Raw genomic sequence first — 13,739 nt, forward strand, 5'->3', positions numbered from 1 at the left:
TGTTTCTGGCGTTCAGCGCCAGCTTTCCTCAGTGTGCATTTCTGGTGTCTGAATGCCAGAATGCTGCTTGTTTCTGGCGTTCAAAGCCAGATCCATGCTCTGTTCTGGCGTTGAACGCCAGCCAGATGCTCCTTACTGGCGTTTAAACGCCAGTAAGCCCTTCGTCCAGGGTATGATTTTTCTTCTACTGTTTTTGATTCTGTTTTTTATTTTTCTATTTATTTTGTGACTCCACATGATCATGAACCTAATAAATCATGAAAGAACAACAAAAATAAAAATAAAATTAGATAAATAAAGATTGGGTTGCCTCCCAACAAGCGCTTCTTTAATGTCAGTAGCTTGATAGTGGGCTCTCATAGAGCCTCACAGATGTTCAGAGCATTGTTGAAACTTCCCAACACCAAACTTAGAGTTTGGATATGGGAGTTCAACACCAAACTTAGAGTTTGGTTGTGGCTTCCAAACACCAAACTTAGAGTTTGACTGTGGGGGCTCTGGTTGACTCTGTTTTGAGAGAAGCTTACTGTGCCTCTTTTCCATATTTACAGAAGGGTGACCTTGAGTTTTAAACACAAGGGAGTCCTCATTCAATTAAAGGACTAGTTCACCTCTGTCAACATCAATCACAGATCTTGCTGTGGCTAGGAAGGGTCTTCCAAGGATGATGGATTCATCCTCATCCTTCCCAGTATCTAGGATTATGAAATCAGCAGGGATGTAAAGACCTTTAACCTTTACTAACACGTCCTCTGCTTGTCCATAAGCCTCTTTTCTTGAGTTGTCTGCCATCTCTAATGAGATTCTGGCAGCTTGCACCTCAAAGATTCCAAGTTTCTCCATTACAGAGAGTGGCATGAAGTTTATTCTTGACCCAAGGTCACATAAAGCCTTCTCAAAGGTCATGGTGCCTATGGTACAGGGTATTTGGAACTTTCCAGGATCCTGTTCCTTCTGAGGCAATCTCAGTTGATCCAATGCATTTAGTTCATTGGTGAACAGGGAAGGTTCATCTCCCCAAGTCTCTTTACCAAATAAATTGGCATTCAGCTTCATGATTGCACCAAGGAACTTGGCAACTTGCTCTTCAGTAACATCATTCTCTTCAGATGAGGAATACTCATCAGAGCTCATGAATGGCATAAGGAGGTTCAATAGAATCTTCATGGTCTCTAGATGAGTCTCAGATTCCTTTGGTTCCTCAGAGGGGAACTCCTTATTGATCACTGGACGTCCCAAGAGGTCTTCCTCCTTGGGATTCATGTCCTCCCTTTCCTCCTTGGATTCGGCCATGATTGTTATATCAATGGCCTTGCACTCTCTCTTTGGATTCTCTTCTATATTACTTGGGAGAGTACTAGGAGGAGTTTCAGTGATCTTCTTACTCAGCTGGCCCACTTGTGCCTCCAAATTTCTAATGGAGGACCTTGTTTCATTCATAAAACTCAAAGTGGCCTTAGATAGATCAGAGACTAAATTTGCCAAGCTAGATGGATTCTGCTCAGAATTCTCTGTCTGTTGCTGAGTGGATGATGGAAAAGGTTTACTATTGTTAAACCTGTTTCTTCCACCATTAGTAAAGCCTAGTTGAGGCTTTTGTTGATCCTTCCATGAGAAATTTGGGTGATTTCTCCATGAGGGGTTATAGGTGTTTCCATAAGGTTCACCCATATAATTTACCTCTGCTATTGCAGGGTTCTCAAGATCGTAAGCCTCTTCTTCAGAAGATGCCACTTGAGTACTGTTGGATGCAGCCTACATTCCATTCAGACTATGAGAAATCATATTGACTTGCTGAGTTAATATTTTATTCTGGGCTAATATGGCATTCATAGTATCAATTTCAATAACTCCTTTCTTCTGAGGCGTCCCATTACTCACAGGATTCCTCTCAGAAGTGTACATGAACTGGTTATTAGCAACCATGTCAATAAGTTCTTGAGCTTCTGTAGGTGTTTTCTTTAGGTGAATGGATCTACCTGCAGAAGTATCCAATGACATCTTAGCTAATTCAGACAGACCATCATAGAATATATCCAAAATGGTCCATTCTGAAAGCATGTCAGAAGGACACTTTTTGGTCAGTTGCTTGTATCTCTCCCAAGCTTCATAGAGGGATTCACCTTCTTTCTGTCTGAAGATTTGAACATCCACTCTAAGCTTACTAAGCTTTTGAAGAGGAAAGAACTTGGCTAAGAAAGCCGTGACCAGCTTATCCCAAGAGTTCAGGCTATCCTTGGGTTGAGAGTCCAACCACACTCTAGCTCTGTCTCTTACAGCAAAAGGGAAAAGCATGAGCCTGTAGACTTCAAGATCTACTCCATTAGTCTTAACAATATCACAGATCTGCAAGAATTCAGTTAAGAATTGAAAGAGATCTTCAGATGGAAGTCTATGAAACTTGCGTTGCATCAGAGAAACTAGTTGAGGCTTAAGCTCAAAATTGTTTGCTCCAATGGTAGGGATGGAGATGCTTCTTCCATGTGAATTGGAATTTGGTGCAGTAAAGTCACCAAGCATCTTCCTTGCATTATTATTATTTTCGGCTGCCATCTCCTCTTCCTTTTCGAAAATTTCTGTAAGGTTGTCTCTGGATTGTTGTAATTTAGCTTCTCTTAGTTTCCTCTTCAGAGACCTTTCAGTTTCAGGGTCTACTTCAACAAGAATGTTCTTGTCCTTGCTCCTGCTCATGTGAAAAAAAGAGGACTAAAGATACCGGGGATCCTCTTTACCACAGTATAGAGGTTCCCTTGTGTGAGTAGAAGAAAAGAAGAATAAGAATGTAGAAGAGAAGAATTTGAACTCAGAGGAGAGGAAGGGGTTCGAATTTTGGGGTGAAGAGAAGTGTTAGTAGATGAATAAATAAATAGAAGGAGATGGGAGAGAGGGAATTTTGAAAACTAAATTTTGAAAAAGAGTTAATGATTTTCGAAAATTAAGATAAAATTGAAATTAAAATTAAAAATTGAAACAATTAATTAATTAAAAAGAATTTTTGAAAAAGAGGGAGGTATTTTCGAAAATTAGAGAGGGATAGTTAGTTAGGTAGTTTTGAAAGAGATAAGAAACAAATAAAAAGTCAATTAGTTAGTTGAAAAAGATTTGAAATTCAATTTTGAAAAGATAAGAAGCTAAGAAGTTAGAAAAGATATTTGAAAAAGATATGATATGAAAAGTATGATTAAAAAGATATGATTTTGAAAAAGATAAGATAAAAAGATATTTTTGAAAAGATATGATTGAAATTAGTTTTGAAAAAGATTTGATTTTTAAAATCACAATTAATGACTTGATTCACAAGAAATCACAAAATATGATTCTAGAACTTAAAGTTTGAATCTTTCTTAACAAGCAAGTAACAAGCTTGAAATTTTTGAATCAAAACATTAATTGTTGATAATATTTTCGAAAATTATGAGATAAAATTAAGAAAAATATTTTTGAAAAATATTTTTTTAAAATTTTCGAAAATAAATTAGAAAAAATGAAAAAGATATGATTTTTGAAAAAGATAAGATTTTTAAATTGAAAATTTGATTTGACTCATAAGAAACAACTAAAATTTTTTTTTAAAAAGTTTTGAAAAAGTCAACTCAAATTTCGAAAATTTATGAGTGAAAAAGGGAAAGATATTTTTTTATTTTTGAATTTTTAATGTTGAAAGAGGAAAACATCAAAAAGACTCAATGCATGAGGTTTTTTAGATCAAAACAATGAATGCATGCAAGAACACTATGAATGTCAAGATGAATACCAAGAACACTTTGAATGTCAAGATGAACATCAAGAACATATTTTTGAAAAATTTTTTATGCAAAGAAAACATGCAAGACACCCAACTTAGAAATCTTTAATGCTTAGACATTAAGAATTCAAGAATGCATATGAAAAACACCATGCAACACAAAACAATATAATATGAAGATCAATCAAGAAGGTTTATCAAGAACAACTTGAAAATCATGATGAATGCAATACATGAATGCAATTTTCAAAAAAAAAATGCAAGATGAGTATGCAATTGACACCAAACTTAAAATTTGACACAAGACTCAAACAAACAGCATAAAATATTTTTGGTTCTTATGATTTTATGATTTTTTTTTTGTATTTTCTTTTAAATTTTTTTTCAAAAAACATATAAGAAAAAGAAAATAAGAAATTCAAAATTTTTAATAAGAATCCCAGGAATCTTTCAATGTTGGCCTAAAGCTCCAATCCAAGGCTTAGGCATGGCTTAATAGCCAGCCAGATTTAGGATATAAATCAGGCATGCAACAGCTGATATTCCAATTAACTTGCCTCTATGCTGATGGTTGGAAGCCACAGTCCAAAAGAATTAGACGTGGCTTCACAGCTAGCCAGGCTTCAACATGCTTCATGAAACACTAGAATTCATTCTTAAAAATTTAGAATAATTTTCGAAAACAGATGAGAAATTTTTGAAAGATTTTTGAAAAATTTTTGAAAATAAAACAAAAAGAAAATTACCTAATCTGAGCAACAAGATGAACCGTCAGTTGTCCAAATTCGAACAATCCCCAGCAACGGTGCCAAAAACTTGGTGCACGAAATTGTGATCCCTAGTAATGGCTCCAAAAACTTGGTGCTCTAATCTTAATTCATAATTTGTCACAACTTCGATACAACTAATCAGCAAGTGCACTGGGTCGTCCAAGTAATAAAACCTTACGTGAGTAAGGGTCGATCCCACGGAGATTGTCGGCTTGAAGCAAGCTATTGTCACCTTGTAAATCTCAGTCAGGCGGATTCAAAGGGTTGTAGAGTTTTCATAATTAAAAGATAAATAAAACATAAAATAGGATAGAGATACTTATGTAATTCATTGGTGAGAATTTCAGATAAGCGTATAGAGATGCTTTCGTTCCTCTGAACCTCTGCTTTCCTGCTGTCTTCATCCAACCAATCCTACTCCTTTCTATGGCAAGCTATATGTCAGGCATCACCGTTGTCAATGGCTACATCCTGTCCTCTCAGTGAAAATGGTCCAATGCGCTGTCACTGCATGGCTAATCGTCTGTCGGTTCTCGATCATACTGGAATAGGATCCATTGATCCTTTTGCATCTGTCACTACGCCCAGCACTTGCGAGTTTGAAGCTCGTCACAGCCATCCCTTCCCAGATCCTATTCGGAATACCATAGACAAGGTTTAGACTTTCCGGATCTCAAGAATGGCCATCCATGGGTTCTAACTTATACCACGAAGATTCTGATTAAGGAATCCAAGAGATACTCATTCAATCTAAGGTAGAACGGAAGTGGTTGTCAGGCACGTGTTCATAGGGAATGATGATGACTGTCACGATCACCACATTCATGTTGAAGTGCGAATGGATATCTTAGAAGCGGAATAAGTTGAATTGAATAGAAAAATAGTAGTACTTTGTATTAATTCATGAGGAACAGCAGAGCTCCACACCTTAATCTATGGAGTGTAGAAACTCTACCGTTGAAAATACATAAGTGATGAAGGTCCAGGTATGGCCGAATGGCCAGCCCCCATACGTGATCAATATGATCCAAAGTTCAACTAAAAATCATAAGATGTAAATACAATAGTAAAAAGTCCTATTTATACTAAACTAGCTACTAGGGTTTACAAAAGTAAGTAATTGATGCATAAATCCACTTCCGGGACCCACTTGGTGTGTGCTTGGGCTGAGCTTAAAGTTTACACGTGTATAGGCTTCTTTTGGATTTGAACGCCAAGTTGTAACGTGTTTTTGGCGTTCAACTCTGGTTCGTGACGTGTTTCTGGCGTTCAACGCCCTTTTGCGTCGTCTAAACTCGGCCAAAGTATGGACTATTATATATTGCTGGAAAGCCCTGGATGTCTACTTTCCAACACAATTAAAAGCGTGCCATGTTGAGTTCTGTAGCTCCAGAAAATTCACTTTGAGTGCAGGGAGGTCAGAATCCAATAGCATCAGCAGTGCTTCTTCTACCTCTGAATCTGATTTTTGCTCAAGTCCCTCAATTTCAGCCAGAAAATACTTGAAATCATAGAAAAACACATAAACTCATAGTAAAGTCCAGAAATGTGAATTTAAGATAAAAACTAATAAAAACATCCCTAAAAGTAACTATATCCTACTAAAATCATACTAAAAACAATGCCAAAAAGCGTATAAATTATCCGCTCATCAGTCACTAACGTTCCAAGGTGCCCCTACTTCCCTCGTTAGAGTCCACGTTAACTAAGTTAACGTGGCTTCTAACAAGGTAATGATAGCCATCTCCAATGTTAGTGACAAAGGTGAGGGTTACTAACGTTGGCTCATCATCCTATCCTCAACGTTAGCTTCACGTGGCTCATAGTGGCTCATTGTGGCTCATTCCAACGTTAGTGACAAAGGTGAGTGTCACTAACATTGGCGATTGTTTGCTTTCTCCACGTTAGCTTCCACGTTAACTAAGTTAACGTGGCAACTAACGTGGCTCATTGTAGCCTGGCCAACGTTAGTGACAAAGGTGAGTGTCACTAACGTTGGCTTCTCTTTTGCTTCCTAACGTTAGAATCCACGTTAACTGAGTTAACGTGGCTCTTAACGTGGCCACTTATGAGCTTGGTCCAACGTTAGTGACAAAGGTGAGTGTCACTAACGTTGGCCTTATTTCTTTCTTCCACGTTAGAGTTTACGTTAACTTAGTTAACGTGACTCTTAACGTGGGTATGATAGCTTTCGAGGACGTTATTGGCGATTACTTTTCTCATTAACGTTGCAAGATAGCTCCCATTCCACATTGGTGGTCACGTTAGTTAGACTAACGTGGCTGCTATTCGTGGCTCTTTCTTGCTTCCTTTGTCCTGAAATCAAGCAATAAAGTGCATCAAAGTTCTAATCCACATCCTTAGACATGCATCATCCAATTTGTCATCTAATTCATGAAAAATTCTCATGAAATCATGTAAAGTGCACAATGTATGCTTAAATCAAGATGTAAGTGAAATTCTACCCAAAACTTGCTTATTTTCTAAGAAAATGCATGAAACTACCCTAAAACAGTAAAGAAAAGGTCAGTGAAACTGGCCAAAATGCCCTGGCATTACAACACCAAACTTAAAGCTTGCTTGTCCCTAAGCAAGTACTGGAACAAGAGAATGATGAATGGAATGCCAAGAGGAATGAGTCATTATTGTGGAGGTCATATCCTTAGTTTTATGGTGGTTTCATGCATAGCAACTTAGGTTCATTCCTTCACTGGCTTTCAGACCTTTATCATGTCCTGGAATACTCACTTGATTGCACCCTATGAGACTCTTATTCATTGATCCTTTTATTGTTTTCAGGGCTTATTTGTGTTCTTAGGCTAAGTGCTTTGTGAGGGGGCGACTCTTTAAGATAAGCTTTTAGCCAGCACTCCCGAACCAGTTGGTTCAAGGTGCTAGGTGTTGAGACACCCCTAAGGACTTACTCCCTCAAGTCTCTTTCCCCCATACATACACACCACAGACACATGGTTTGTTATTTCCTTTCTTGAGACCTTGCTGTCCAGCACATCTTTGGGTTACTAAATGTTCTGTAGCAAGGTTACTCTTGATAGTGGATTTTCAGTTGATAATCCCGGGTTAGTTAACCCAAGTTACCAAGTGATGAAGCACTCCTACGAACTTATTCATCCAAGTAGATCCTTGGTACAGGAGCACCACAGACACATCTCTCAAGTTTCAAACCCTTGGTGCCTAGCCTTATTCTTTATTAACTTTTCTTTCTTTTTCAACTCTTATTGTTCTTTTCCCCTTTTTCTTATTAGGATATTGTTATTTAGCTAGTCTCATGGGGGATGTTTCAAGCATATGATTCAGGACAGATAGTTGTCTTCCCACCCTTGTTGGTGAATCAACTTAGCTAACTTATGACCACATCACACACTAAGGAACTTACTCCACAATATGAACTCCACTTTGGTCTTTGATAACAATCATTCTCTTTTTATTTGATTCAAAAGGAGACAAGCAACCCAATAAGCAGGATGAAATTGAAAATAGGCAACTTGACTAGTAATCATAGACCTAGGCAAGTAGAATACTAAAAACATAATTGAAAATCCTAAACTATCATGGAAGCATGTCCTATTTCATACATTATTTTCCTTATTTAATGCTTGAAAAAGATGGAACAAAGAGGGAACTCCACGACCTTTTACTCATGGGATTGCCCATTCTCTTCCTCTTGCTTGTCCTCTTTGTGTTTCTCTTGAGTGCTTGTACTCTCACTTCCCTTGCCTTTTCCAATCAACTTCTTCCAAAAACCAGCATCTTCCATCTTCTTTTTTAGTATTTCCTTCTGCTATTTCACCTTCCTTTCTTCTTGTTCTACAAAATCTTTTTGGACCTCATCATATGTAGGGATGGCATAGTGTAGATTATGCATATGACTAGACATGTAGTTCAACTTGGCTTGAGTGTTTGTGTTGAACTCCTCCCTATGTAGTTGCAGTCCTTCATTAAGTATACTGAACTCATTGAATGCCTTCGTCTGAGCTAGCTGGCGTTGGTTGAGTTCTTGAAGGCGCTTATCTTGACGCTCTTGCCTTTCAGACACTTGATTGATGGCTTGAGTGAGCTGGGAATAATGTTCCATTTGCTGTTTCTGCCACTCCCCTTGTTGATTCATCCAATTAGAAAGGAGCTCTTCTTGACGATCCATCCTTTGAGCTTGAACATGCAGTTGTTGTTCTTGTCCCTCCATATAACTCCTTGCTAGTTCCTCAATGGCTCCATGAATGTGATTCAGGTTTATGTTGGTTGGGTCATAATATTCTCTTTGTTGGTGTTCTTCCTGATGATATTCTTCTTGGTGGGCTCCTTCTTTTAGTTTTCACTTTCCTATTTGAGGTCTTCTTTGTTGTTGGGCGGGCGTAGTATAGATCAGACGCTGAAGTGTAACTAGCCTCCCAGGGCTCACCCAATCTGGATTGCTATCCTCGAAGACTACCTTGGCCTTTGTACACAATCTGAGAATGGTGCTGGGGTACCAAAGCCTGGCACTCGAATTAACCTTCTCAGCTGACTCTTGAATCCCCTCAGCTATGAGTTCATGCACATTGATTTCTCCACCTTGTACTAGGCAATGTACCATAGTCGCTCGATTAATATTGACCTCTGAATTATTTGCAGCTGGGAGGATAGACCTCCTCACGAGTTCAAACCATCCCTTGGCTTCCGGGCTAAGGTCTGCCCTCTTGATGAACCGGGGTCTCTTATCCGCATACCTTTCCCAGTCAGCTCCTATGACACATATGTCAGTCACTATTTCTTCGAGTTCATCATTGTCAGGGCTCTTACTTATCCTTGCATGATAACTAAGCTCATCAAAATGTGGTGATTTCAGCTGAAGAGTTCTTGTTATAGCATTTGGGCTGAAGTCCACCTCTCTTCCTCTTATGTAACTTTTGAAGGTTAGGGCCTTGGTTTTGTCTTCTCTAACCACATTTGCATAGAACTCTTTGATGAGGTTTTCATTGATCTTCCCCTCTGGGTTCGTGAGCCTTTGCCACCCTCTTTGTTCAATTTTCTCTCGAATCTGTGGGCATTCATCCTCGTTGATTTGGAATGTTAACTCAGGCAGTATCTTTTTGAGCTTTATCCGCTCAAATTCGAGTTCATGGAATACAGTTTTGAATCTCTTCTCATCGAAAGGAATGCTCTCCACTGGTTCCTTCCTCTTTGGCCTCTTGGAGCTTGATGATGCCATGTGTTTGAGTTGATGTGTGAAGAGGGTGGAAGGTACGGATAGATGAGGAATTCGGTTGGTTAGGATAAGGTGTGATGAAGGGGAAGAGTGTTTGGTTTCGAGAATGAGAAGTATGGGGAGTGAAATTGGAATGTTAAGGGTGTACTTAGTGCGAATCACTTATATAGGGAAGTGGCGTGCGGATGAAATGTGTGGATTGATGGGGTTGGTGTATGATGAACGGATGAGGTTCTGCAGGGGATGAGCACAAGGATCATCATCTTTATGAGGGAGATTGGTTCGGTCTTCAAGGGTCTCATTCTTTCAATGTTGCATGGCACATTTTCCAATGTATTCCCCTTGAAGACAAGTGTGTATTTTCCCTTCATGAAGTGGCCGAACCCTCCTCATTTAATTGTCCACTCAATCCATTTCAATACCCCTTTCTCTCTCCTACAAAATAAAAGAATTGTGATTAAAAAAATATGTGTGGAAAGTGGCGGCAAAATTAAAAGAATAACTACTTTTTAAAGTTTTTGTTTTAACTAACTAAGTGCCATTCATTAGAGCAAACCAACTGACTAACTCAACATCCATGTGTGCGACATTGGCAACACCAAACTTAGTTTGGTGCCGTGTGGTGTAAAAGATTTGTTCAAGGCCCCTAAGAGTGACATGATATGGGTTACATTAATGTTCTCTTAGTGTGCCTTAAACACCAAACTTGTTCTTCACTATATCTTGCACACAAGGTTTCATTCAAGTCATTGTCAAGTTGATTTGAAATCCCTGAACCTTGCATTATTAACTACTTTTAAAAGCATGTAAAATATGGGTTGCCTCCCATGAAGCGCTTCTTTAGCATCACTAGCTTGACGTTTTGCATTTGTCATGGCGGTTGGTAATGCTTCAGATCTTCCCCTCTTGCAGTAGACCTATATCCATTGGCTTCATCAAGGATCTCTACATGTTCTAGAGAGAGAACTCTGTTGATGGTAAAGACCTTAGGTAGCTGAGATGGGATGGTGGGGAGATCGGGGGGAATAGCTGGGAAGTAAGCTGAGATTACTTTATCCCCTGGAGAGAAGTCCTCTGTAGGGATCTTCTTGTTTCTCCACCCCCTTGGTGCCTTCTTCTTTGTCCCTTTTAATGTTGCCTTGCTCTTTGTGACCTCCTCTTCTAAGGGAATTTTGTTACTGGTCTCATATGACTCTGGTGGTTTAGGTTCTTCCTTATTTTCCTTGAGCTGTGACAGTTGCTGATTGCCTTGTTCTTCAACCAAGTGGTTTCCCAGTGGTGTTAGTTGTGCTTCAGTGCTTGCCTCCTCCCTCAGTATCTCATTATGATCTATTTCTTGTGAGAGTTTGAAGACATTGAAGGGGATCGGAGTTGTTCATCATGGATCCTCAAAATTAGCTCCCCTCGCTCCACATCTATGAGTGCTCTGGCTGTAGCTAAGAACGGTCTTTCCAATATGATTGGGTGAGTGTGACTTTCTTCCATGTCCAAGATGACAAAGTCTGTGGAAGGAAGTATTTTCCCACCTTCACCAGCATATTTTTAACCACTCCTACTGCTTGTTTTTGAGTTTTGTCAGCTAGCCTGATAACTACATCTGTGGGTATTATCTCATTGATCTGCAGCCTTTTCATAAGGGATAAAGGCATTAAGTTGATGCTTGCTCCCAAATCGCAGAGTGCTTTATAAAACATTTTTTCTCCTATGGCACAGGGGATGTGAAAACTCCCTGGGTCCTTCGTTTTTATAGGCAACTCTGGTTGAATGAGAGCACTGCACTCCTTATTCATCACTATTGTTTGTCCTCCCTTGAGTGAGCTTTTCCTGGTCAGCAGCTCCTTCATATACTTAATATATGAGGGCATTTGTTGGTGGGCCTTGATGAATGGTATGTTTACATGGAGGGATGCAAACAGGTCAAAAAACCTTGAGTATATTCTCTTCTCTACAGCACCATTGAGTAATTGGGGAAAAGGTGCATAGAGTTTCAACAGCTCCTTCTATGTCAGCTCTTTTTGTGAAATTTTGGGTTCTTGGTGATCCTTTTCCTGTTTCTCTGCCGATGTCTCTCCAAGTTGTTCTAATAGCTTGTTTTGCTTTTCCTCAGTCTCCTTATTACTTATAGTAACCATCTTGCAATCTTCCCATCTGACTTTCTTTGCTTCACCTCTCGGATTTTTCTCTGTGTCACTTGGGAAGCTATCAGTAGGTTTTGGAATCTTTTCAGATAAGTATCCCACTTGAAATTCCAGCCTCTTGATGGTGTCCCACTGGTTCTTGATACTAGCTCGCACCTCCTCTTTGAATACCTTATTATCTTGAATCTCTTTGCCCTCAAGCAGAGTCTCAATTTTGGAGAGTCTATCTTCAGATGATGGTGAGTTGAGAGTGGATAGGTGAGATTTTGGTTTTGGTATGGATGTGGAGAGGTGTTGTTAGGGTGGTGTTGATATGATCTCTGTGTGGAATGTTGGTGAGCTACATGGTTGTTGGGGTTGTGACGTCTCTGATCTTGGCTTTGATCTTGTTGATTTCCCCACCCAAAGTTTGGGTGATTCCTCCAACCAGGGTTGTACGTTTTGGAGTAAGGATCATGGGTCTGCCTGGGTGAGTTTCCAATGTAGTTGGCTTGTTCTTGCTCCTCTTCTGCCTCAGCATTCACTCCCTCTTGGGTTGCTGAGGAGGTGGTGATTGCTGCCACTTGGTTCTTTTCCATCTTCTTGGTGAGGTCAGGCAGCTGCTTGGTAATAAGCTTGTTTTGGGCCAGCAGTGCATCCACATTGTTTAGCTCCATTACTCCTCTAGTGTTGCCTCTTTCAGAAGAATAGAAGTAGTCATTCTCCGCTATAGTCTCAATGACATCTATGGCTTCTTCAATGGTCTTTTTCTTGTTTAGAGATCCCCCGGATGAATGGTCTACTGCCTTCTTTGATTCATAAGAGAGGCCTTCATAGAAAGTGTGTAGTTGCACCCATTCATTGAACATATCTGGTGGACACCTTCTTGTCAGGTCCTTAAACCTCTCCCATGCTTCATATAGAGTCTCACCATCCTGCTGCCTGAATGTTTGCACCTCAGCTCTCAGCCTGTTGATCCGTTGAGGAGGATAGAATCTTGCCAAGAATTTGTTCACCACATCTTCCCAGGTTGCTAAACTCTCCTTTGGGAAGGATTCCAGCCATTTAGATGCCTTGTCCTTAAGTGAGAAAGGGAACAGATGTAGTCCATAGGTGTTAGAATGAACACCATTAGACTTCACAGTATCACATATCCTCAGGAAGGTGGTTAGATGTTGATTGGGGTCTTCTTGGACACCTCCTCCGAATGAACAATTGTTCTGAACAAGGGTGATGAGTTGTGGTTTTAGTTCAAAGTTGTTTGCATGTATGGTTGGCCTTTAGATGCTGCTTCCACAGTTTCCTGGGTTTGGGTTGATGTAAGAACCCAGAACACTTCTCTCTTGTCCAGCCTGATGCGTTGGACCTTCTCTGCCATGGTTGTGAGCCTCTTCTTCATGATGGTTCTCCATGTTTTCATCCATGTCCGATTCAAAGTACTCCTCCTCTTTCTCAGCACCAACTACTCTCTTTCCTCTTGCTTCCCTCCTTAATCTAAGGAAGGTCCTCTCAGGTTCAGAATCAAAGGAAGTTGAAGCCCCGCTTCTTCTTCCTGTCATACAACCAACAAGGCACAAGCAAGGAAATAGATGCAGAAAGTACTCTTGTTAAAATTGCTGTTAGTGTGAGTGATGTAATATATCAAACAGTTAGTGGGTTAGTGAACTGAATGGTAAATAACTAAGAAAAAGGAGTAGGGGGAAGGGAGGAAAATAACTAAAACTGAAAGTAATTAACTCAAACAGAAATTTAAATCAAACAAAAGAAAAATGCTCAATCTAGTTATCCTCCAATTTAGTCATTGTTGATACAAAATCAATCCCCGGCAACGGCGCCGTAAACTTGATAGCACAGAAACTTGTCTCTCAACAATTTTCCTTTGGCAAGTATACCGAATTGTCGTC

The 13,739-nt window shown here is 39.6% G+C and overlaps 2 non-coding genes across 2 annotated transcripts; both read left to right on the top strand.

Moving 5' to 3' along the window:
* Positions 1 to 2,055: 2,055 nt before the first annotated feature.
* On the top strand, positions 2,056 to 2,163 carry LOC148555803 (small nucleolar RNA R71). Its single transcript, XR_015887012.1, has one exon. It is a non-coding gene; the product is annotated as a small nucleolar RNA R71 (small nucleolar RNA).
* Positions 2,164 to 12,699: 10,536 nt separating this feature from the next.
* LOC148555804 (small nucleolar RNA R71) lies at positions 12,700 to 12,806 on the top strand. Its single transcript, XR_015888261.1, has one exon. It is a non-coding gene; the product is annotated as a small nucleolar RNA R71 (small nucleolar RNA).
* The last annotated feature ends 933 nt before the right edge of the window (positions 12,807 to 13,739 follow it).

Source organism: Arachis ipaensis, chromosome B6 (assembly GCF_059453495.1).
Source record: "Arachis ipaensis isolate K30076 ecotype BB chromosome B6, ASM5945349v1, whole genome shotgun sequence".
NCBI lineage: Eukaryota > Viridiplantae > Streptophyta > Magnoliopsida > Fabales > Fabaceae > Arachis > Arachis ipaensis.